The sequence below is a fragment of the Cetorhinus maximus genome, chromosome 16 (assembly GCF_964194155.1).
Source record: "Cetorhinus maximus chromosome 16, sCetMax3.hap1.1, whole genome shotgun sequence".
Lineage (NCBI taxonomy): Eukaryota > Metazoa > Chordata > Chondrichthyes > Lamniformes > Cetorhinidae > Cetorhinus > Cetorhinus maximus.
In genome coordinates this window covers 101,443,828-101,467,971 of record NC_135894.1, presented here as the reverse complement: position 1 = coordinate 101,467,971, position 24,144 = coordinate 101,443,828, and the positions used below count along the sequence as shown (strand labels likewise).

Sequence of the window (24,144 nt, the reverse complement as noted above, 5' to 3'; positions counted from 1 at the left end):
AATTTGAGTGCTTTGACTTGTGAAGCTTTTACAATTCAGGAATTCCAGTTGGGGTTCTGCACGCAGGGATTTGGTCATTCCTGCCTCTAATTTTATAGTTTCAGATTAAATATTTGTTGAGGCCTGACCATAATTTGGCTGTTTGGTACAGTCCAAACAGCAAAGAACCCTGTACTGTTAGCTCATTGCAGGCAGCTTTCTGCAACCTTGAAAGCTGAAAGTACACACCAAAGTTGGAATGAAACAAATTACTTCAATATCCCAGATATAAACAGTAATGTGAATGCTGATATCAGTTAGGCAGCAGCTCAGGATGCTAATTCTTTGAGTGGAATCCTTAACCAACACAGCCATGTTACCATGGTTTCTGTATTTCCATCAGTCTATACTACATTTAATACCTACTTAGCACACTCTCCATTGCAAGCGTTGTCCCTTTCCAGGTGCCCAGGAGGTGCGTATTTTCCACTCTATGTGCCAGGAGATGTGTATTGCCCCCCTCCCGGTGCCCAGGGTATGCATGCTGCCCCCTCCCGGTGCCCAGGGTATGCATGCTGCCCCCTCCCGGTGCCCAGGGTATGCATGCTGCCCCCTCCCGGTGCCCAGGGTATGCATGCTGCCCCCTCCTGGTGCCCAGGGGGCGTGTTGCCCCCTCCCGGTGCCCAGGAGGCGTGTTGCCCCCTCCATGCACCCGGGGCCACAGGGCGCCTCTCCCACTTATTTAATTTTTTTTCCCTTGCACCACTCCCCCATCAGAAAGGCGCACCTGTTCTCTGTCTTCTAATTCCCTGGATTACTCTCTTTATAGCTATTGTTTATACAGAATGAGGCATTTTTCTTTGTTTTGGTGAATATTTGAGTGATGGCACTGTTGGACGTGGGAGGTATTGAAGTGTGCACATTCAGAATCTGCATCAATCACCCCCCACCCCCTGCATAGCAGATTGGCTACAGAACAAGTCTCGCTCTACTCTGGCCCACATTCAATCCCAGCCTGGAGAAATCATCTCTTGCAGTAATATGAATCTTTCAACTTCCCATGGGTATTCTCCTCCAGGCTATTTAATGTTACCAATTTAATGCTTAATTAATGCCAAATTAGAGGTGGTACTTGTGCTGTGAACCTGTGGCTATTAAGAACTGGATAACTGGATTGTGCTCATTCATTTCATGAAGAACCCTTACAAGCAGTGGATGTAGTCACCAGCCTCAGCTCCACTGGTATGCAGTGACCAGAGGATCCCAATACCATCCAGTTCCCCTCAATAATGCCACAATTTGTAGTGGAACTTTGACTATTGATTTTAAAAAGGAGTTCTTCCCTTTGGGACCTCCCTTTTTTAAAAATTGAAGTGCTGTGAAGAATTATTTTGGTTTTGAAGTGTATTTTCTGTTGTTTCAAGTTGGTATGTTGTACAGAAAGGGACGACGGTGCTGTATCTGCAGACCTCGCACAGCATATCATGCAGTTTATTAACTAAAAATGATTTTTAAACAGTGGAAATTTAAGACCATCGCTGAAAGCAGATAGGGAGATTACTACATGCGATCATTGGAATGTCCGGCCAGAATGAGTGGAAAGAGCAGAATCCATAATGGTGTTTAAAATCGATGAATGTTTCACACAGTCCTAGAATAATACACTGAATGGCCTCTCTCTCTCTCTTCTGCCATTCTACGATTCAATTGTGTCGGCTCTTTTCAAGAATGATTCAGTTAATCCCACTCTCTGACTCGCTCTTTCCCCATGGCCCTGCAAGTTTTTCCACATCAACTATTTATCAAATTTCATTTTGAAAGTCACTACTGAATCTGACTTCCAGATCACTACTAACCCTGTGTGTAAAACAAAAACTCTTCGTCTAATTCTTCTTGTTTTGTCAATTACTTTAAACCTGTTTCCCCTGGTTACTGACCCTGCTGCCAGTCAAAATCATTTTCTTTATTTAATCTTAACAAGATCCTTTGTGATTTCAAAAAACCTGTATTAAACCTTGGCTTAACCTTCTCTGCTTTAAAGCGAGCAGTCCCAGCTTCTCCACAGAACTGAAGTTATTTAGCCCTGGAATCATTCTAGTAAATCTCCTCTGTATTCTTTTCATGTGCTCGACATCCTTCCTAAAGTGTGGTTCCCTGAATTGGACAACATGCTCCAGATTTAGGTCTAATTAGTGATTTCTATAAGTTAAACTTCCTTGCTTTTGAAATGTAATATAGTTTTTTTTTAAAGGTGCTAATCAATCCTCCATCGCATTGCACATAGAGTCGAGACATCTTTTTAAAAATTCATTCATAGGATTTGGGTATTGTTGGCTAGGCCAGCATTTATTGCCTATCCCTAATTTCCCTTGAGCAGGTGATGGTGAGCTGCCTTCTTGAACCACTGCAGTCCATGTGTTGTAGGTACACCCACAGTGCTGTTACGAAGGGAGTTCCAAGACTTCGAGCCAGCGACAGAGAAGGGATAGTGATATATTTCCAAGTGAGGATGGTGTGTGGCTTGGAGGGGAACTTCCTGGTGGTGGTGTTCCCATCTATCTGCTGCACTCGTCCTTCTAGATGGTAGTGGCTGTGGGTTTGGAAGGTGCTTTCTAAGGAACCTTGTTGAGTTCCTGCAGTGCACCTTGTAGATGGTACACACTGCTGCCACTGTGCATTGGTGGTAGGGGGAGTGAATGTTTGTGAATGGGGTGCCAATCAAGCGGGCTGCTCTGTCTTAGATGGTGTTAAACTTCTTGAGTGTTGCGGGAGCTGCACTCATCCAGGCAAGTGGAGAGTATTCCATCACACTCCTGACTTGTACCTTGTAGATGATGGACAGGCTTTGGGGAGTCAGGAGGTCAGTTACTGTTCTTGGATGAAGGGATTAGAGGATATATCAAAATTGGACCAAGGCAAACATAATTAATTCAGTGACTGCTTTGAAGTAACACCTCTTTCTCTCCCTCACCCCCCCCCAACCCCACCCCATGGTGGCACTAGAATCTTCTCTGAAAAAGGGCTTTAAAGACTATTACACATTTACAGACCATTCCAAGTGTGGACAAAGAAGTTGATAGTGCACAAAATTGACAGGATTAGGACGCAGACATAAGAATTTTGCTATGATTTAGATAGCAAGCACAGGTGCTGACTACTAAATGGACAGAGAGGTGGCGTAGGCATAAATGGGCTGAATAACTTCCTTCTGAATGGCGACATTCTATGTTGTATGGAATAAGTAAATCTAAGCTATTCGATGCTTTATCATTTCAAAAGATATATTTCCCGTTGCCAAGTGATGTATGGCTCAGCAGCCTTTTCAGCTCAGAGTGAGCCTGTGCTCCGATGTTAATACAGCAATTGTTCTGCACCTTCCTAATAGAGGGGCCGGAGGAGTTGCATGTGAAGCATAACTAGCAGCGTAGCCTGATGGGCTGAATGACTTGTTTCTGTGTTGTGGACACAATGTTAAGTCAGTGGAACTGGCTGAAATTGGGCCATCGCCAAGAGCAGAAAAGGGGTGGTGGGAGGATTGGTAACGTTTGGTGACATCAGCTTGATGGATATTAATGAACTGTCAGCATCAAGCTCTCCTTGGGCTGCTGAACAAACTGGAAGTAACTCCAAATAACACCATTCTCTGTTCCATTGCTGGATTTTCACCCTCCCATGTTTACTATTCTTCTACCAGATAGATGATCCTTCTGATGTGAAATAACGGTCATTTTGTGCTTTGAGACTTGTGCCCCCAGAATGTGAATGCAGATTAAAGAAATAACCATATATAATGTGTAACATGGCAGCCAATTTGCACATAGCAAGATCCCACAAACAGCAATGGCATAATGAGCAGCTGATCTGGAATTTATTTCTGATGTTGATTGAGGGATAAATATTGACCTTAGACATTGGGGAGAACTCCCCTAATCTCCTGCAAACAATGCCTTGGGATCTTTTACACCCACCTGAGAGGGCAGATGGGGCCTCAATTTATCGCCTCATTCAAAAGATGGCACCTATGACAGTGCAGCACTCCCTCCCTCAGTCTTGGCACCTGGAGTGTTAGTCTGAATTTTATGCTCAAGTCTCTGGAGTGGGAACTTTCAACCTAGTCTCATTGTGTTTATATTGCTTAGTAATTACTTTTTCCTTTTGCATTAAACTTGAAAACTTTAATCTTTTGATTTTCATCTAGCTGCCAACCTTACTGGTGTAAAACCAGCATTAAGCTGTAATGGTCAGTAATCAAAGTTGAATCATTATGCAGCGATTACTTGGTCTGATGGACTGACTCTGATGAGGTGACAACCTGCTGTGATTTAGAGTTGTGATTGTAAACCCAGCACTTAAGCGTTGTAACTGTAAGTTCCTGTTTTGCGAGGGATGAGGGAGGGGGCAACTTTAGCCTTTTTTTGAGTGAGGCCAACTGGAAACGTATATGATTGGACGAGCAGAACAGACACCAAATAAGGGCTGGTCTGGGGACAGAAAAGTGATGCTCATGCACATTCATAGAATAGTACATTCCAGAAAGAGGCCATTCAGCCCATTGAGCCTGCATCAACTCTTTCAAAGAGGAATGCCACTTCCCTGCTCTTTCCCCATATCCTTGCAAATCAATTTTCCTTCAAGCAGTAATCCAGCTGAGTCCTAAGTGGTGACTTTATAAAGGCTTAGCGTGGCTTCCTTGTTTTTGCAATCATTTACCCTCTTAGAAGCCAAGAACCCATATGCCTTTTTACTTTATCAACTTGCCCTATGACCTTCAAAGATTTGTAGGTGACCTTCTATCCATCCTAGGTTTCTCAATGTGTTTGTCTATTTTTTTATTCATATGCCTGTGGAAACAGTTACAGTTCGATGTCAAGGTTAACAGCTCATTCAGTGGCTTCAGCTGATGCAGTGTGACTGGTTGCGATTGTCTGACTTGATGACCATAGTCACAATTTGAGCGGTTCCTCATGTTCCACTTGTGAAGAAAGTGGTCACATTTTCCCTAGCTCGTCCTCAAGTGGACAAGGGTTGTCCAGATTTTACATACAGTGCTGAAACCGGGGATTTCACCATTCAGATCGGTTACCAGGTTGCAGTCAACCAGGAGGTGTGTCATTGAGAGATGGGGCTGTCTTCAGTTTGTTAGGTGTGGAGAGTGTTTTAGTAGGGTCTGGGTTCCAATGTCCACCCTAATTCTTGCTGCAGAATTGGGGAATGAGTAAGAAAGGGTCAATTGATACAGGGCGAAGTACAGTGAGACTCCTTATGTCCTGGGCCACTTTGGTTACTGTGAAGGCCTGTTAGGAACCCTAGAAATACTCAGCAGAGGAGGATGTTTTCCCTGCAGACATCAGCAGGTTCAGTATGTGCTAGCACAGGAAGCCACTTGAGCTGCATTGGCCTCAACATCCCAGAAATAATCCTCATGGCTTCCCGGAGGTGAATATCTACCACTTTTGTGTGGCGGCTCCTGAAGCAGGTTGAGCAGCAGTGCTCTGCTGTTGAGTAGACCATGGTGAGTGAAGCAGTGTATATAGAGTGTTGGCTCTCTGCCCCAAGTGGTACCTGGCAGTTTCCATATCAGATTCACTCTTGTTTGACCTTGGCTCTGGTATTCTGGAGGCGTTGCCAATACATGGTCAGGAGTGATGCCAAGGTATTTTGGCATTGGGTCATGGGTGAGTTGTTCAGTTGGAAGGCAGTGTTTGATCAAAGTCTCTATTTTCTGAGCTTGTTTATTGAAGAGTTAGATAGCACAGCACAAAGCTTTAGATGACAGTGCAGAGGGTAATATTTTTCCCTGCTTCAGGCAGACTTCATTTTTGGATAAAATTACAAATGTTCCCCTCCCACATTATAGAAGATGAAGTTCCCTTGAGCAACTGCTGAGAAAGAAGTATAAAACCAACAGTACTGGTTGGGCATGCATGTTATCATTCCCAGTGCATTGTTCTGTTCCTGATTTATTATATTCACACTGCTCATTGTTACTCACTAAGTTGTGCAGCTCCAAATATTTCTCATGATTTTGATTGGGGGTAATAAATATTGGCCCAGGACACTGGGGTGAGCTCCCTAGCTTTTCTTCAATATCATGCCGTGGGATCTTTTACATCCACCTGAGTTGAGGGTATCTTGTCAGTCTGAAAGTGTTTGCATAACTTTACATGTGTCCTTTTGGATTCTTAATTTGCTTTACAGAGCTGCATTTCCCCATGTTGTTTCTCCCCCCACCACCACCTCTCTTTTTCTCTCTCTTCCTCACACACACCCTCACACACCCCTCTCACACACCCCCTCACACACACACCCCTCTCTCTCTCTGTCTCACTCTCACTCACTCACTTCTTTCACCCCCTCACTTTTCTCCCTTGCTCACACACACACACACACACACTCTCACACTCTTACTTCATTCCCATCCCCTTGGGGATGGGTTAGGATAAGAAGGTCGAAGGTTTTCTTTGAGAATCATGAATTCGTTCTAAGTCGAGTACTACTTGTTAATTGTTCCTATGCAGTACCTTCCCAAACCTCCCAGCCATATTTCATTATTGATCTGTTCACACTGCAATAAGGTCCGAAAATCAATAGCTTTATATATTCTGCAGAAGGATGCTGGGCTTTCTAAAGCTGCTGCTGATTTTAATCTTCCACAGTTTGTTTGGCTGGTATTTTTAGTTAATACGAATTCCTTGCATTTATGTCTGTCTTGGCTTCCACACACACTCTCTCTCCCTCCCTTTCTCTTCTTTTACCTTGGCAAGTCAAGTTTTAAACTTCCCAAACTTTCTGCTTGAGGTTTCTAACCTAACTAACAGAATGTGGAGGACTACCATTGTAAACTTCAACTGTCTCTTTTTAAAAAAAAAAATTGTTCACATATTTAAGCGTTCTGAGAAATTTGATTTTATTGGTTAGATTATAAGAACATAAAAAATGGGAACTGGAGTGAGCCATTCATCCCCTTGAGTCTGCTCTGCCATATAAAACTATTGTGGCTGATCTTCTACCTCAACTTCCACTTTTCTACTCTATTCCCATGTCCCTTGGTTCCTTAGGGTCCAAACATTTATTGATCTCAGTCTTGAGTATACTCGATGGCTGATCATCCGCCACACTCTGGGTTTAGAACTCGAAAGACTCACAACTCTCTGAGTGAAGAAATTTCTCCTCAGTGTAAGGAAATGCAGCTGTCATTTCTTATTCTGATACAATGACCTCCTAGTTCTAGGCTCTGTAGTCAGGGTGAGCCTCTTAATATCTAGCATTATAGTGCAATAACTTGCATTAAATTTGATTTTCACAGAGTGAATGGGGAGAAGCTGTTTTCACTGGCAGGGGAGTTGGTAACTAGGGACACAGATTTAAAATAATTGGCAGAAGAACCAGGGGAGATGAGACATTGGGGAGGTGGTGGCATAGTGGTATTGTCACTGCACTAGTAATCCAGAGACCCAGGGTAATGCTCTGGGGACCAGGGTTCAAATCCATGGCAGATGGTGGAATTTGAATTTGATAAAAAATCTAATAATGATCATGAAACCATTGTCAATTGTTGTAAAAACCCATCTGGTTCACTATTGTTCTCCACTCAGTTGTATCAAACTGCTACAAAAAAGGAATGAAACCGGACTGACCACCCAGCACCGGAAATGACAACAGCAATCTCAGCCCTGTTGACCGTGCAAAGCCCTCCTTACTAACATCTGGGGCTAGTGCCAAAATTGGGAGAGCTGTCTCACAGACTAGTCAAGCAACAGCCTGACATAGTCATCCTCACGGAATCATATCTTACAGATAATGTCGCAGACACCATCATCACCATCCCTGGACAGACCCAGCAGAGGTGGCGGCACAGTGGTATACAGTCGGGAGGGAGTTGCCCTGGGAGTCCTCAACATCGACTCCGGACCCCATGAAGTCTCATGGCATCAGATCAAAAGTGGGCAAGGAAACCTCCTGCTGATTACCATGTACCGCCCTCCCTCAGTTGATGAATCAGTGCTTCTCCATGTTGAACTCCAATTGGAGGAAGCATTGAGGGTGGCAAGGGCACAGAATGTACTCTGAATGGGGCACTTCAATGCCCATCACCAAGAGTGGCTCGATAACACCAGTACTGACTGAGCTGGCCAAGTCCTAAATAACATAGCTGCAAGACTGGATCTGTGGTAGGTGGTGAAGGAACCAGCAAGAGGGAAAAACAGACTTAACCTCATCCTCACCAACCTACCTGCCGCAGATGCATCTGTCCATGACAGTATCGCACAGTCATTGTGGAGACTAAGTCCCGCCTTCACATTGAGGATACCCTCCATCGTGTTGTGTGGTACCGCGCTAAATGGGATAGATTTCAGACAGATCTAGCAACTCAAGACTTTTCATCCATGAGGCGCTGTGGGCCATCAATTGTACTGAAATACAATCTGTCACCTCATGGCCTGGCATATCCCCTACCCTGGTCCTAGACTCTTCCACAAGGGGAAACAACCTCTCAGCATCTATCCTGTCAAGTCCCCTAAGAATCTTATATGTTTCAATAAAGTCACCTCTCATTCTTCCAAACTCCAACGAGTTCAAATGGGCTGTAGAGGCATTACAATGTCCTGCAAGTGTTGCTGGCCAAGTCTGTATCATTCTATAATATGAATTCTTACTTTTGCAGATTACATCTATTGAGGGAATAGAGAAACTGACTTTCTATATATCATATTTTAGTTTAGCAAAATTAACTTAATTTTATTTTAGGGGCATTTATTTGGAGTACTTTAGCACTCTTAATTACTTTCAAGGTGACTCACAGAGGAAAATATGGCAGCTATTTTGTGCATACGACCCATACATTCTTATGACATCAAAGAGGCTTCCTTCAATCAAACCTTTTTTATACACTGGGGCCAATTTTAAGATATGTGTGGGGATTAGGAATTTCAATTTTCTGCTTCGACACCTCCCCTCCTGATTTATCTTCACTAGGTTACCCACCCCACCAGGGGGAGAGACCATTTTAACCAGTTTGAAAATATATTGGAGGGGAAAGATCCATATTGGTAACAACTAGGAAAAAAAGTAGGGAAGATGTTCAGCAAGTACCAGGAGCTCAGAGCTAAATTTTTAAAAAATGTCTTAGCACTGGAATAAACTAGCCCTCCATACCTCCTGCCACTTTCTTTTCATCACTTTCATTTATAAGCTTTTAAAACCCAAACTTGGCTGCATATGCTACGTCCTAAAGTAGTAATTCCTGTATTTCCTAGCCTTGGTTGAACATCGGCCTTTCTCAGTAATATATAATTTTATTTGTAGCCAGATAACAAAGGTCCTACTAATGTATTAGTTTTCTTTCTCATTTCTGGGATGTGGGCATTGCTGTCAAGGTCACCATTTATTGCTCATCCCTGAAATTGGGGGAAGATGAGAATCAATGATATTGAGGTGGGACCATGGAGTCTTATACAGGCCAAAACTGTGTAATGATGACAGGTATCCTAAACGGACATGGATTTTTATAACAAATTAACAGATTCATGGTTACTTTTACTGATACCATCAGATCATAAGACGTACAAGCAGAAGTAGGCCATTTGGCACATTGAGTCTGCTCCACCATTCAATGAGATCATGGCTGACCTGATAATCCTCAACTCCACTTTCCTGCCTTTTCCTCATAATCTTTGATTCCCTTACTGATTAAAAATCTGTCTATCTCAGCTTTGAATATACTTAACAACCCAGCCTCTGCAGCCCTCTGCAGTAGAGAATTCCACTGATTCACTACCCACTGAAAGAAGAAATTCCTCCTCATCTCTGTTTTAAATGGGCAACCCCTTACTCTGAGATTATGCTCTCTGGTCCTAGACTCTCCCACAAGGGGAAACAACCTCTCAGCATCTACCCTGTCAAGCCCCCTAAGAATCTTACATGTTTCAATAAAGTCGCCTCTCATTCTTCTAAACTCCAATGAGTACAGGCCCGACATTCTCAATCTCTCCTCATAAGAAAATCCCTCCATACCCAGGATCAATCTAGTGAACCTTCTCTGGACAGCGTCCGATGCCAGCATATCTTTCCTTAGATATGGGGACCAAAACTGTTCACAGTATTCTAGGTGTGGTCTAACTAGTGCCTTGTATAGTTTTAGCAAGACTTCCCTATTTTATAAAAACAAAAAACTACTGCGGATGCTGGAAATCCAAAACAAAAACAGAATTACCTGGAAAAACTCAGCAGGTCCGGCAGCATCGGCGGAGAAGAAAAGAGTCGACGTTTCGAGTCCTCACGACCCTACAACAGAACTGTTGAAGGGTCGTGAGGACTCGAAACGTCGACTCTTTTCTTCTCCGCCGATGCTGCCAGATCTGCTGAGTTTTTCCAGGTAATTCTGTTTTTGTTCCCTATTTTATACCTCATTCCCTTTGAAATAAAGACCAACATTCAATTTGCCTTCTCTATTACCTGCTAAACTTGTATGCTAGCTTTTTGTGATTCATGCACAAGGACCCTCAAATCCCTCTGTGCTGCAGCCTTCTGCAGTCTTCCTCCATTTAAATAGTATTCAGCTCCTCTATTCTTCCAGCCAAAATGCAAAACCTCACATTTCCCACATTATATTCCATCTGCCAAGCTTTTGCCCACTCACCTAACCCATCTTTATCCCTCTGTAGACTCTGTGTCGTCCTCACCACTTGCCTTCCCACATATTTTTTGTATCATCCGCAAACATGACAATAGTAAATTCATTTTCCTCATCCAAGTCACGTATTTTAAATAATTGTGGCCCCAGCAGTGATCCCTGTGGCAATCCACAAGTTACAGGTTGCCATCCTGAAAGTGTCCCCCTCATCCCAACTCTGTCTTCTATTAGTTAGCCAATACTCTATCCATGCTAATATACTACCCCCAACATAGGCTCTTCTCTTATAAAGTAGCCTTATATTTGTTTCCTTATCGAACGCCTTTTGGAAATCCAAATATATTACATCTACTTGTTCCCCTTTATCAATCGTGTTTGTTACCTCCTCAGAGAATTCTAATAAATTTGTCAGACATGAATTCCCCTTCATGAAGCAATGCTGTTTCTGCTTGATTATATTATGCATTTCTAAATGCTCTGCTATTACATTGTGTATAATAGACTCTAACATTTTCCCAATGATGAGTGTCAAGCTAACTGGCCTATAGTTACCTGTTTTTTGTCTCCCTCCCTTTTTGAATAAGGGTGTTACATTGGCAGTTTTCCAATCCTCGGACTTTTCCAGAACCTAAGGATTCTTGGAAGATTACTACCAGTGCATCCACTATCTCTGTAGCTACTTCCTTTAATATCCTAGGATGCACCCCAACTGGTCCAGGGGACTTATCGGCCTTTAGCCCTATTTGTTTTCCCTAGTACTTTTTCTCTAGTGATAATTATTGTATTTATTTCCTCTCCTACTTTTGCCCCTTGATTATTTAGTTTTTTGGAATGCTATTAGTGTCTTCTACCATGAAGACTGTTGCAAAATATTTATTCAACTCCTTTGCCATTTCCTGGTTCCCCATTATTGTTTTCCCAGCCTCATTCTCTAAGGGGTCGATGTTCACTTTGGCCTCTCTTCCTTTTTATATATTTAAAGAAGCTCTTACTGTCCATTTTTATATTACTTATTAGTTTACCCTCAAAGTTTATTTTCTCCCTCTTTATTATTCTTTGGTCATATTTTGTTGGTTTTTAAAACTTTCCCAATCCTCTGGCTTACCACTAATCATTGTAACATTGTATGTTCTATCTTTCAATTTGATACGATCCTTAACCTCAGTTAATCATGGTTGTTTATCCCCTTCCTAGAATCCTTCTTCCTCACTGGGTTATATCTTCGTTGTGAGTTATGAACTATTTTCTTAAATGTCTGTCATTGTTCACCAACCATCTTTTCTGCTAAATTCCTTTCCCAGTCCACCCAAGCCAACTCTGCCCTCATTCTTTTGTAATTACCATTATTTAAGTTTAGCACAGTTGTTTTCTACCCAATTTTCTCGCTCTCAAACTGAATGCCAAATTCTGCCATATTATGGTCACTGTTTCCTAGGAAATCTTTTACTCTGAGATCATTTATTAAAATTGTCTCATTAACAGATCTAAAATAGCCTGATCCCTGTTTATATCCACAACATAGTGTTCTAAGAAACTGTCCCAAATACACTCTATGAATTCTTGCTTGTGCCTACCTCTGCCAATTTGATTTTCCCAATCTACATGAAGATTAAAGTCACCCATGATTAATGTACTGCCTTTTTTACATGCCCTCATTATCTCCCTATTTATTCTCTGTCCTACAGTATAGCTACTGTTATGGGACCGACAGACTACTCCAACCAGTGTCATCTTCCCCTTGTTATTTCCTACCTCCACCCGTATGGATTCTACATCTTCCGATCCAAGATCGTTTCTTGTTATTGTACTTATTCCATCTCATACGAACCAAAGCTATCCCACCACCCTTTCCTTCCTGCCTGTCTTTTCGAAAAGTCACATACCCCTGAATGTTTAGTTCCCAGCCTTGATCTCCTTATAACCATGTCTTCATTATGGCTATAAGATCATACACATTAACCTCTGTTTGTGCCAGTAATTCAATTTATTTTATTCCGAATGCTACATGCATTTAAGTTAAGAGCCATTAATTTTTCCTTTTTACCATTTTTCCCCCTTTGACCCTATTTGCTGCTTTTTTCTATGTTGGTACACTCGATACAAATTTCTAAGAAAAAAAATGTTAAACTGAATTCAGATTTTTAAAACTGCCATCAAGGGATTTGGACTCAGGTGCTTGGAATTACTAATCCAGCAGCATAATGATAATATATTACTGTACCCTTGCTTGAAAACAATTTGCTATCCTGCGATAGATTGTGGATTCATTTTCTTCTACCCCACATCTTGAGTTCACTATCTCAGGAGTGCAATTAGTGAAGTGTAGAGTGCTTACCTACTTATGTAACCTTCTCTGGGTTCCTCTTTTGCTTGTCCTGATAACTGGTTTAGCGTTGCTTGAGACAGAAGATCTCTCTAGTCTCTCAACTAGCCAGTAGCAAGACGAAATCTCTCTTCCCCACGTCAGTAAAGTCAAAGTATTGACATTTAATTGTAAATGAGTCCTTGGGTAATAAGCATGTTTCAGCCCATAGTTGCCCTCTTCTCTTTAATTCCCTGATGGTAGTTTCAAACTCGCTTCCTTCTGATTGTGAATGTAATTGCAATGGTGCATGAAATAATAGGTTCCTTGTTATGTTACCATTGACGGAGTTCAGATGCTCAAAGTCCAAGTGGCTTCATCAGATGGTACCTGAGACATTGTGTTCAGTCCTGATCAATATAACAGCACATAAGATCATAAGAGATAGCAAGAGTAGGCCATTCAGCCCATCAGGCCTGTTCCACCATTTGATAAGATCACGGCTGATCTGATTATGGCCTTAGCTCCACTTTCCTGTCTGTTCCCCGAAAACCTTAATTCCTTCATCGATCGAAAGCCTAACTCAGCCTCGAAAGATTCAATGAGCCAGTCTCCACTGCTCTCTATGGAGGAGAATTCCAAAGACTTAATGACCCTTTGAGAAAATAAATTCTTCTTCACCTCGGTCTTAAATGGGAGACCCCTTATTTTTAAACTGTGCCCCTTGTTCTGGATTCCCCCATGAGGGGAAACATCCTCTCTGCACCTATCCTGTCAAGCCCCCTTGGAATCTTCTATGTTTCAATAAGTCCCCTTTAATTTTTCTAAAGTCTAATGACTATACACCCAACCTGCTCAACCTTTCATCATAAGACAACCCTTTCATCGCAGAAATCAGCCTGGTAAACCTTCTCTGGACTGCTTCCAATGTAATTATATCCCTACTTAAATGAGGAGACAGAGTACTGTAACAGAGTACTGTAACAGAGTACTGTAACAGAGTACTGTAACAGAGTACTGTAACAGAGTACTGTAACAGAGTACTGTAACAGAGTTCTTCAGATGTGGTCTGTCACGAAGGCCCTGTACAGTCCTAGTAAAACCTCCTTACTTTTATATTCCCCATGCAATAAACATGAACATTCCATTTGCCTTCCTAATCACTTGCTGTACCTGCATACTAACTTTTTGTGATTCATGTGCAGTGACTCAGATCCCTCTCTGCTGTAGCATTTTGAGGTTAAATACTATTCTGTTTTTCTACTCTCTGCCAAAGTGACCGGCCTCACATTATACTCCATCTGCCAATTTTTTGCCAGTTCACTGCAGACTCTTTGTATCCTCCTCATAACTTGCCTTCCTACCTATCTTTGTATCATCAAATTTGGCTACAATGCAGTCTGTTCCTTCGTCTAAGACATGAAGGTAGATTGTAAATAGTTGAGGCCCCAGCACTGATCCCAGTTGCGGTCCACTAGTTACAGTTTGCCAACCTGAAAACGACCCATTTATACCAACTCTCAGCCTCCTGTTAGTTAGCCAACCCTTTATTCATGGTAATATATCACCCCCAACACTAAACTTGTGCAGTAACCTTTTATGTGGCATCTTATCGAATGCCTTTTGGAAATTTAAATACACTACATCTACTGATTCACCTTTATCGACCCTGCTTGTTACATCCTCAAAGAACTTTAATAAATCTGTCAAAAATTATTTTCCTTTCCCAAAACCATGTTGACACTATCTAATTGTATTGTGATTTTCTAATTGACCTGCTACAACCTCCTTAATGATAGATTCTAGCATTTTCTCAATGGCAGATGTTAGATTAACTGGACTATTGTTTCCTGCTTTCTGCCTCCCTTCTTTCTTAAATAGTTGTGTTACATTTGTGGTTTTCCAATCCGCAGGGACATTTTCAGAATCCAGGGAATTTTGGAAGATTACAACCAATGCATCCACTATCTCTAGAGCCTTTAACATCCTAGGATATATAGGGCATCAAGTCCATGGAATTTGACAGCCTTTAATCCCATTAGTTTTCCTAGTATGTTTTCTTTAATGATTGTGATTGTTCTAAGTTCCTCCCTCCCTTTGCCTCTTGATTTTCTACTATTCTTTTGATGCTTCCTGTGTTATCTTCTGTGAAGACACAATCGAAAATACTTATTCACGTCTCTGCCATTTCCTCATTTCCCATTATTAATTTCCCACTCTTACCCTCGAAGAGACTGACGCTTACTTTAGCTACTCTTTTCCTTTTATATTCTTGTAAAAGCTTTTACTGTGTTTTTTTTTGACAATTTTCTCTCATATTCCAATTTCTTCCTCTTTATTTTTCTTTACTCGTATTGTACCAGTTTTTAACATTTTCCCAATCCTTTAGCCTACTACTAATCTTTGCAGCACTGTACATCTTTTCTTTCCATTTGATACCATCCTTAACTTCCGTAGTTAGTCACCGATGATACATCCTTCTTGTGGAGTATTTCTTTCTCAATGGAATATATCTTTGTTGAGAGTTATGCGAAATCTCCTTAAATGTCTGCCACTGCTGCTCTACTGTCTTACCTTTTAGCCTATTTCCCCATTTTACTTTAGCCAACCCTGTCTTCGTACCCTTGTAATTGCCTTTATTTAAGTTTAAGACACTAGTTTCAGACCCAATTTTCTCACCCTCATACTGAATGTGAAATTCTTACATGTTATGACCACATTTATCTAGAGGATCCTTTACTATGAGGTCATTAATTAACCCTGTCTCATTATACATTATCAGGTCTAAAATAGACTGTTCCCTGGTCGGTTTCAGAATGTACTGTTCAAGAAGGCAGCTCACCACCACCACCACCTCAAGGACAATTAAGGATGGGCAATAAATGCTGGCCTAGCCAGCGACCCCACATCCCATAAATTAATACAAAAAAAAGAGAAACTGTCCCGAATACACTCTATGAATTCATACTCCAGGCTACTTTTGCCAATTTGATTCATTCAATTTTTATGAAGATAAAAGCAAAATACTGCGGATGCTGGAAACCTGAAATAAGAACAGAAAATGCTGAAAAACTCAACAGATCTGGCAGCATCTGTGGAGAGAGAAAAGAGTTAACGTTTCGAGTCTTGAAAGGTTAACTCGATTTCTCTCTCCACAGATGCTGCCAGACCTGCCGAGCTTTTCCAGCATTTTCTGTTTTTGTTTAAAATTCCCCACGATTATTGCAATACCTTTCTTACAAGCTCTCATTATTTATTGATTTATATTCTGTCCTATAGTGTATCTACTGTCAGGTGGCCTATAAACCACTCCCACCAGTGACTTCTTCCCTTTTATCCACCCAGACTGATTCGACATTTTGATCCTCCATACTAAGATCATTTCTCACCACTGTACTGATCTCATCCTTGATAAGAGAGCTACCCACCTTATTTTCCTTTCTTCCTATCCTTGTAAAATGTCAAGTATCCTCGAATATCAAGATCCCAGCCATGGTCACTTCAGAACCATGTCTCTGGAATGTCTACCATATCCATCATATCTATCATACCCATTTATTTTTATTTGTGCTATCAATTCATCCATCTTGTTACGAATGCTGCAGCTAGTTATGCAATTCGCCAGTACACTGGTCCCAGCACGGTTCAGGTGAAGGCTGTCCGGATGGTATAGCTCCCTTTTTCCTCAGTGCTAGTGCCAGTGCTCCAAGAAGCGAAACCCATTCCTTCCATACCAATGTTTGAGCTATGGATTCAACTTGCTAACCTAATTTACCCTTATCAATTTTGTCATGGTGCAGGTAGTAATCCAGAGGTTATTACCTTTGTGTTTCTGCTTTTTAATTTAGTCCCTAGCTGCTCATACTCCCTCTGCAGAACCCTTTAGTCCGATCTACGCTGTTGGTACCCATGTGGACCAAAACAACTGGATCCTTCTCCTCCCACTCCAAGTACCCCTCTAGTCCTGAGGAGATGTCCTTAACTCTGGCACCTTGCAGGCACCACAGCCTTCATGACTCTCTCACCTGCAGAGAATACTATCTATCCCCTAACTACTGTCTCCACAACAACTACATTGCTTTTTGCTCCCGCAGCCTGAATGGATCCCTGCATACGGTGCCGTAGTCAGTTTGCACATCCTTCCCTGGTGCCTCTGCTGTCATCCACACAAGTTGCAAGAATCTTGAACCTGTTGGACAATTGCAAGGGCTGAGGCTCCTCTATTGCTACCTTGTTTCCCCATACCTGCCTCACTCATAGTCGCACCCTCCTATCCCTAACCATGGGAGAAATTTGAATTACCTAACCTAAGAGGTGTGACTGCCCTGCTGGATGCATTGCAGTGTCCAAAGCATAGACTCCAACTCATCAACTTGGAGCCAAAGTTCTTCAAGCTGCAGACACTTAATGCAGACGTGGTTACCAAGGATCACACTGGTGTCCACCAGTACGCATCTTCATTTGCTCACTTTGATCAAACTGCTTCTTCCACCGCGTTTTGTGCTCGCTTCGGCAGCACATATACTAAAATTGGAACGATACAGAGAAGATTAGTACCCATGTGCTACAGCTGCAACACATCACCTGCCCTGTCATCTTTATTGTGTTTAATTTAACTAATTAGGTTTCAAGTTTAGAAATATCAATCACTCGTTGTCTGTAATTATACCAAGTATTTTAACTAGTTAAGTTACAAATTTAATGCAATTCTTATCTCCCCAGTAGTGCCTGCATTTAGAGGAATAAAATCTTAAAAACTCACCAATCACCTACTTTCTCATCTAATTAAAGCCATGAAATACTCACCAGCTTCTGGAGGCTGGGAAAAAAATATATAAAAGGCAGCACCACCTTGTTCCTCTGCACCAAATTTCCAAGCTAGCTGCTGTTCGTCATTGCACTCTGTGCAATAGCAAAACCAATCTACTTTTCTAGAGAACTGATGACTCACACCCAAGTTACAACTGCTAAATCAGCTTCCTGTTATAGTGATTAACACCTATTCGCTTTGTGATTGATGACAGATCACTGCAGACAGTTTCTGTTAACTAGGCTACTTAACCAGTTTGCAGTTTTGAAAGTCAGTGTCTGACTGCTAATCTAAACAATAGCTTGAGACCAATTTACCAGAGAGATTCCCACTTGTACCAAATTCCCAAGTTAACACTCGTACCTAATCACACTTGGGCCCCAGCACACTTTGTGCTTCCACACTCTCAAGGAGTGCGCAAAGGAGAATAGCTACTGCTGAAGAGCTGTAAGGAACAGCTTAAGCTCTGCTTTGAAAAGACCCTTTGGAGACGTGTGAGAGATGGAAGAGAAAGAAAGCCTTGCATTTCTATAGCGCCTTTCCTGACCTCCGGATCTCCCAAAACGCTTTACAGTCAATTAATTTTTTTTTTCAATGTAGTCGTTATTGTAATGTAGGAAAAACTGTAGCCAACTTGCACATGGCAAACTCCCACAGACAGCAATGTGATGATGTCCAGCTGCTTGAGTGATGTTGCATTGAGGCATTAATCTTGCCAACAGAAAGCAGAATAGTGCCATAGAACCTTTTACATCCTGCTGAGAGGGGAAGTCGTGCCTCAGTTTAATGTCTCATCCAAAAGATGGCATCTCCAACAGTGCAGTGCTCCCTCAGTATCGCACTGGAGTTCAGCCTGGATTAGGTGCTCACAATCTTCTGACTCACAGTGAGACTGTTACCAACTGAATCATGCTGTCAAAGAGTAAATAAATCTGGTCACACTTTTCAGAAGTGGAGATGGAGAAAATGAGCTCAGCCTCAGAATGTGAAGGACGGGTTTAGGACCGATGTTGAGAGGTATTTCTTTACAAGGAGGCAGTCAATAACATGATCGAGGAGGAAAGTTGAGTCCATGACATGGAATCAGAATCACAATGCAGAAGAGGCCCTTTGGCCCATCGAGTCTGCACCGACACGTGAGAAACACCTGACCTACCTACCTAATCCCATTTACCAGCACTTGGCCCATAGCCTTGAATGTTATGACGTGCCAAGTGCTCATCCAGGTACTTTTTAAAGGATGTGAGGCAACCCGCCTCCACCACCCTCCCAGGCAGTGCATTCCAGACTGTCACCACCCTCTGGGTAAAAAAGTTTTTCCTCACATCCCCCCAAACCTCCTGCCCCTCACCTTGAACTTATGCCCCCTTGTGACTGACCCTTCAACTAAGGGGAACTGCTGCTCCCTATCCACCCTCTCCATGCCCCTCATAATCTTGTACACCTCGATCAGGCCGCCCCTCAGTCTTCTCTGCTCCAACGAAAACAACCCAAGTCTATCCAACCTCTCTTCATAACTTAAATGTTTCATCCCAGGCAACATCCTGGTGAATCTCCTCTGCACCCCCTCCAGTGCAATCACATCCTTCCTATAATGTGTCTACCAGAACTGCATACAGTACTCCAGCTGTGGCCTCACCAAGGTTCTATACAACATGGCTAGATGTTGTAGTGGGAAGATGGTGGAATTAGTATTAAGGAAAAGTTTTTTTGAAAAAGGTATTAAGAAATATGGAGCCAAGGAAGATAAATAGAGTTAAGATACAGATCCACCATGATGTAATTGAAGGTCAGAACAGGCTCATGGGGCTAAATAGCTTCCTCCTGTTCCTAAATCCTTGTGGCATCCCAGAGTCTTAGTTCAGTCAAACGTTTTTATATACTGAGGCCAGCGTTAAGTTATGCGTAGGGATTAGGTATCTCAATTCTCTGCCTGTGTCTCCTGCCCTCTTGATCTAACATTGCGGGTTTACCCACCCTGCCAGGGTGAGGGACATTTTCAATCAGCTTGAAAAGATATTGGAGGGGGAAGATCCAGTTGCTGTCCATTTTGGGAAGCTGTCCTGTTCAGCGAGTACCAGGCGCTAGGAACTAAGTTATTAAAAATCTCTCGTGTTACTTAAGGGTTGCACAAGTAGACAGATTCAGGAGATAAAGATGTGGCTGAAGGAGTGGTGTGAGAAAGAGGTGTTTGGAACACCGACACCAGTATTGGGGCAGGAAGGAACTGTACCATTGGGGCAATTGGCTCCACCTGGTTAGGTCTTGGCAGAAAGAATACATAGGGTGGTAACAAGAACTTTAAACTAGTAAATGAAGTGGAAGGGGAAGACTCGGGTGGAAAGGATAGTGTAAATAATTCTAAAAGAAATAAAAAGAAAGTGAGTAGAGTAACCATCATATATTGTACATTATGCACGACAGGTGAAGAAAAAACTAAAAGATGTAAACTAATTAAATCAGGAGAGAGAAATAAATGTGTTAGAAATATAATAGAGCAAAAGAGAGCATGGTTGATAAAGCATATGGCATTCTGGGCTTTATAAATAGTGGCACAGAGTAAGGACGTTTTGATTAACTGTATAGAACACGGTTTGGCTTCAAGTGAAGTATTGCATACAGTTCTGGGCATCAAATTTTAGGAAGGATGTGAAGGTATTAGAGAGAGTACAGAAAAGATTCACGAGAATTGTTCCAGGGATGAATGACTTCAGTAACATAGATTGGAGAAGTTGGGACAGTTCTCCTTGGAGAAGAGAAAGTTGAGAAGAAATTTGATGGAGGTATTCAAAATCATGAGGGAACTGGACAGGGTAGAAAGGGAGAAACCGTTTCCATTGGAAGAAGGATTGAGAACCAGAGGGCACAGGTTAAAGGTAATTGGCAAAAGAATGAAAAGCAACATGGAGAAGAATTTTCATATGCAGCGAGCGGTTAAGATCTGGAATGCATTGCTTGAGAGTGTGGTGGAGGTAGGTTCAATCAGGAAAAAAAAGGGAATTGGATCATTATCTGAAGAGGAAAAATGTGTAGGGCTACAGGGAGATATGGAGGAATGGCTCTAGGTGAATTGCTGTTGCACAGAGCCGGCACAGAATTAAAAAAATTATTCGTTTATTGGATGTGGGCGTCGCTGGCTAGGCCAGCATTTATTGCCCATCCCTAATTTCCCTTGTTCAGAGGGCCTATTTAAGAGTCAACCACATTGATGTGGGTCTGGAGTCACATGTAGGTCAGACCAGGTAAGGACGGCAGATTTCCTTCCCTAATGGATGAGTTTTTACGACAATCGGCAATAGTTTCATGGTTGTCATCAGAATCTGGTAGAGAGGGAATAACTTCAAAAATGAGAGATGATATAATGAGAAGCAAAGAGATAGTGCAGACTTTATGGGCAGAATTTAACAACAGAAAAGGATTTAAGACTGAAGTGGGAATCGTGCATAGGCCCCTGGTAGCAGCAGTGAAGTGGCAGAAAGTAGATAAGCAGAGATTAGATGAGCTTGTGGTAAAAGCAGAATGGTTTTAGTGGAGGATTTGAACTTTCATATAGAAGGGGACAGGCCATTTTTTTTTCATGAGTAAGGAGCCAGATGTGTGAAGATGTGTGAATATTTATCTAATGGTGATCATATGATGATCGAGTTCAACATAGTGTTTGAAAAGGAGAAACACAAAACAGCTACTAAAATCCTAGATTTCATGAAGGCAAACTCCAATGGACACAGGCTGTCCACAGTAAAATGGGCAAATTTGGTAATGGGTAAAACGCCAGAAGATCAGTGGGAGGTGTTCCAAAAAGAAATTAACATGACTCAGAACCAGTTTGAATCCTTAAGGCAAAAGAGCTCTACTTCCAAAAAAAAAAGTCAGCCATGGACAACCAAAGAGGTAAGAGACAACTTAAAACTAAAAGAAAAGCTTACAAGAATGCAAAAATTAGCACATGTCATCTGAATGGGAGAGATACAAAGAGCAGCACTTTGCATATATTACTCAATGCAAATATTATTCTGTGCATATATTACTCTGTTGTTTTAGAAAGGTGAGTGAAGGAAACCATCGAATTATAGAGTAGTTAACGTAACATTTATTGTTGGGAAATTGCTGGAATCTATAATTAAGGATGGTGTGATGGAACAACATGCATTTGTAAAGGGTAGGTCATGCCTGATGAACTTCATTGAATTTTTCAAAGAACTGGCTAAAGTAGTCGACAGGGGAATGTCTGTGGAAGTTATTTATATGGATTTCCAGAAGTAATTTGATCAAGTTCCTTATAAGACCCAGTTAGCTAAAGTTGAAGCTCGTGGAATTGAAGACAAATTGTTGACCTGGTTCGGAGATTGACTGGGCAATAGGAGATGGAGAGTAGGTATAATGGGCTGGTGCTCTAATTGGCAGGATGTGCCCTGCAAGGATCTGTGTTAGGGTCTCAACTATTCATTGTATGTATTAATGACTTAGATGATGGGATAGAAAGCCACATGTCTATGTTTGCAGATGTAAGCATAAAATTAAAAGATATATTGATAGGTTAAGTGAATACAGGTGGATTTCAGTGCAGGCGAGTGTGAAATTATCCTTTTCAGACCTAAACAAATAGAACTGTGTACTTTCTAAATGGTGAAAAGCTTGAAACAGTGGAGGTCCAAAGAGACTTGTGGAGTCCAGGCATAGAAAATAATCAAAAATGCTAATAGAACGCTGGCTTTTATGTCTAGAAGATGAGAATCCAATAGGGTAGAATTCATGTTTCAGTTTTACAAAGCCCTCATTAGACCACACTTGTGTTCAGTACTGTGTTTCATTCTGGGCACTGCATCTCAGGATAGATTGGCCTCGGAGCTCAGTGCAGATTTGCTAGAATGATACCTGAGCACCAAGGGTTGAATTACAAGGAGAGATTACAGATGCTGCCAGACCTGCTGAGTTTTTCCAGGTATTTTTATTTTTGTTTTACACAAACTAGGGTTGTTTTCACCCGGAATTTAGAAGGTTAAGGAGTGATTTGATCCATGTTTTCAAGATATTCAAGAGAACAGATAGATGCAAACTACTTCTGCTGGTTGGCAACTCTAGGGTTAAGGTACAGAATCTGAAAATTAGAGTCAGGCCATTCAGCAGTGAAATTAGGAAACACTTCTCTGCAGTCACAGGGTGGTAGAAGTTTGGAACTCTTTTCCACAGGCAGCAATTGACGCTAGATCAATTGTTAATTTTGAAACTGAGATTGATAGATTTTTGTTAAGGTATTAAGGGATATAGGGCAAAGGCAGCTGTGTATATAGAGTTTACTCGCGGCTTAGCCATGATCTCTTTGGTTGCAACAGTTTCGAGGGTCTAAAAGGCCTGCTAAATTGTCCTATATTCCTTAGATCAGGTGGGATGGAAGGAATGGGGGAAGGTGGTGACATGGTGGTAATTTCCCTGGACTAATAACCCAGAGGTCCAGGCTAATGCTCTGGGGACATGGGTTCAAATCCCACCATGGCAGCTGGTGGAATTTAAATTCAATTAATAAATCTGGAATTGAAAGAAATATCGAATCTAATGGTGACCACAAACTATTTCCTACTCCTAATTCAAATATTCATATTCGGAGGTAGACAGGAACGTGGAGTTGAGGTTAAAATCAGATCAGCCATGATCTTATTGAATGGCGGAGCATGCTCGAGGGGCCAAGAGGCCTACTCCTGCTCCTATTATGTTTGTGTGTCCTGTAAAGGTGCGGATGTTTCACACCTATTGGGTAATCAGCAGAATCCCTGAAGAACATAGATAGATAAAGAAAAATCTCTGATACTGAAAATCGCATCAGAAACTGCTCCAAATACACAACTCAATCAGTTTCTGAATGAGAATGAATACAGGCTCTGACCTCGTTACCTTCCTCCACAATACCCTTCTTCGCTCTTCCATTACACCCACAGCCTCCTTCACCTGAGAGGGTTTACTGGGCCTCGGTCTAACATCTAATTTGAAAGACAGCACCTCTGACAGTATTGAGGCAGTGTTGCACTGAGTTGGAAATGTCAGCGTGGATTTTGTGCTCAAGTTGCTGGTGTTCAGTTTATCTGCTTGATTCCACAGTAAAGTGAAACATACGGAGTATTACATTTGATCAGGGTCACTGACTCAATATGGACAACTGACATTCTTATAAGTTTTTTTTTCAATTCATTCATTGAATGTGAGTGTCACTGGCTAGGCCAGCAGTTATTGGCCATTCCTAATTACCCGCGAGAAGGTAGTGGTGAGCCGCCTCCTTAAACTGCTGCAGTCCTTGTAGTGTAGTTACACCCACAGTGCTGTTAGGGAGGGAATTCCAGGATTTTGACCTGGCAACAGTGAAGGAACAGCGATGTAGTTCCAAGTCAGGAAATTGGAAGGGAACTTGCAGGTGATGGTGTTCCCATG

At 41.9% G+C, this 24,144-nt stretch overlaps 1 protein-coding gene and 1 non-coding gene across 6 annotated transcripts in view; both read left to right on the top strand.

The window, feature by feature from the left end:
* Positions 1–24,144, top strand: part of gbe1b (glucan (1,4-alpha-), branching enzyme 1b) — a 599,646-nt gene that overhangs the window by 469,872 nt on the left and 105,630 nt on the right. The window lies entirely within an intron of this gene.
* Positions 17,415–17,516, top strand: LOC144692082 (U6 spliceosomal RNA). The gene has a single exon (XR_013579266.1). It is a non-coding gene; the product is annotated as a U6 spliceosomal RNA (small nuclear RNA).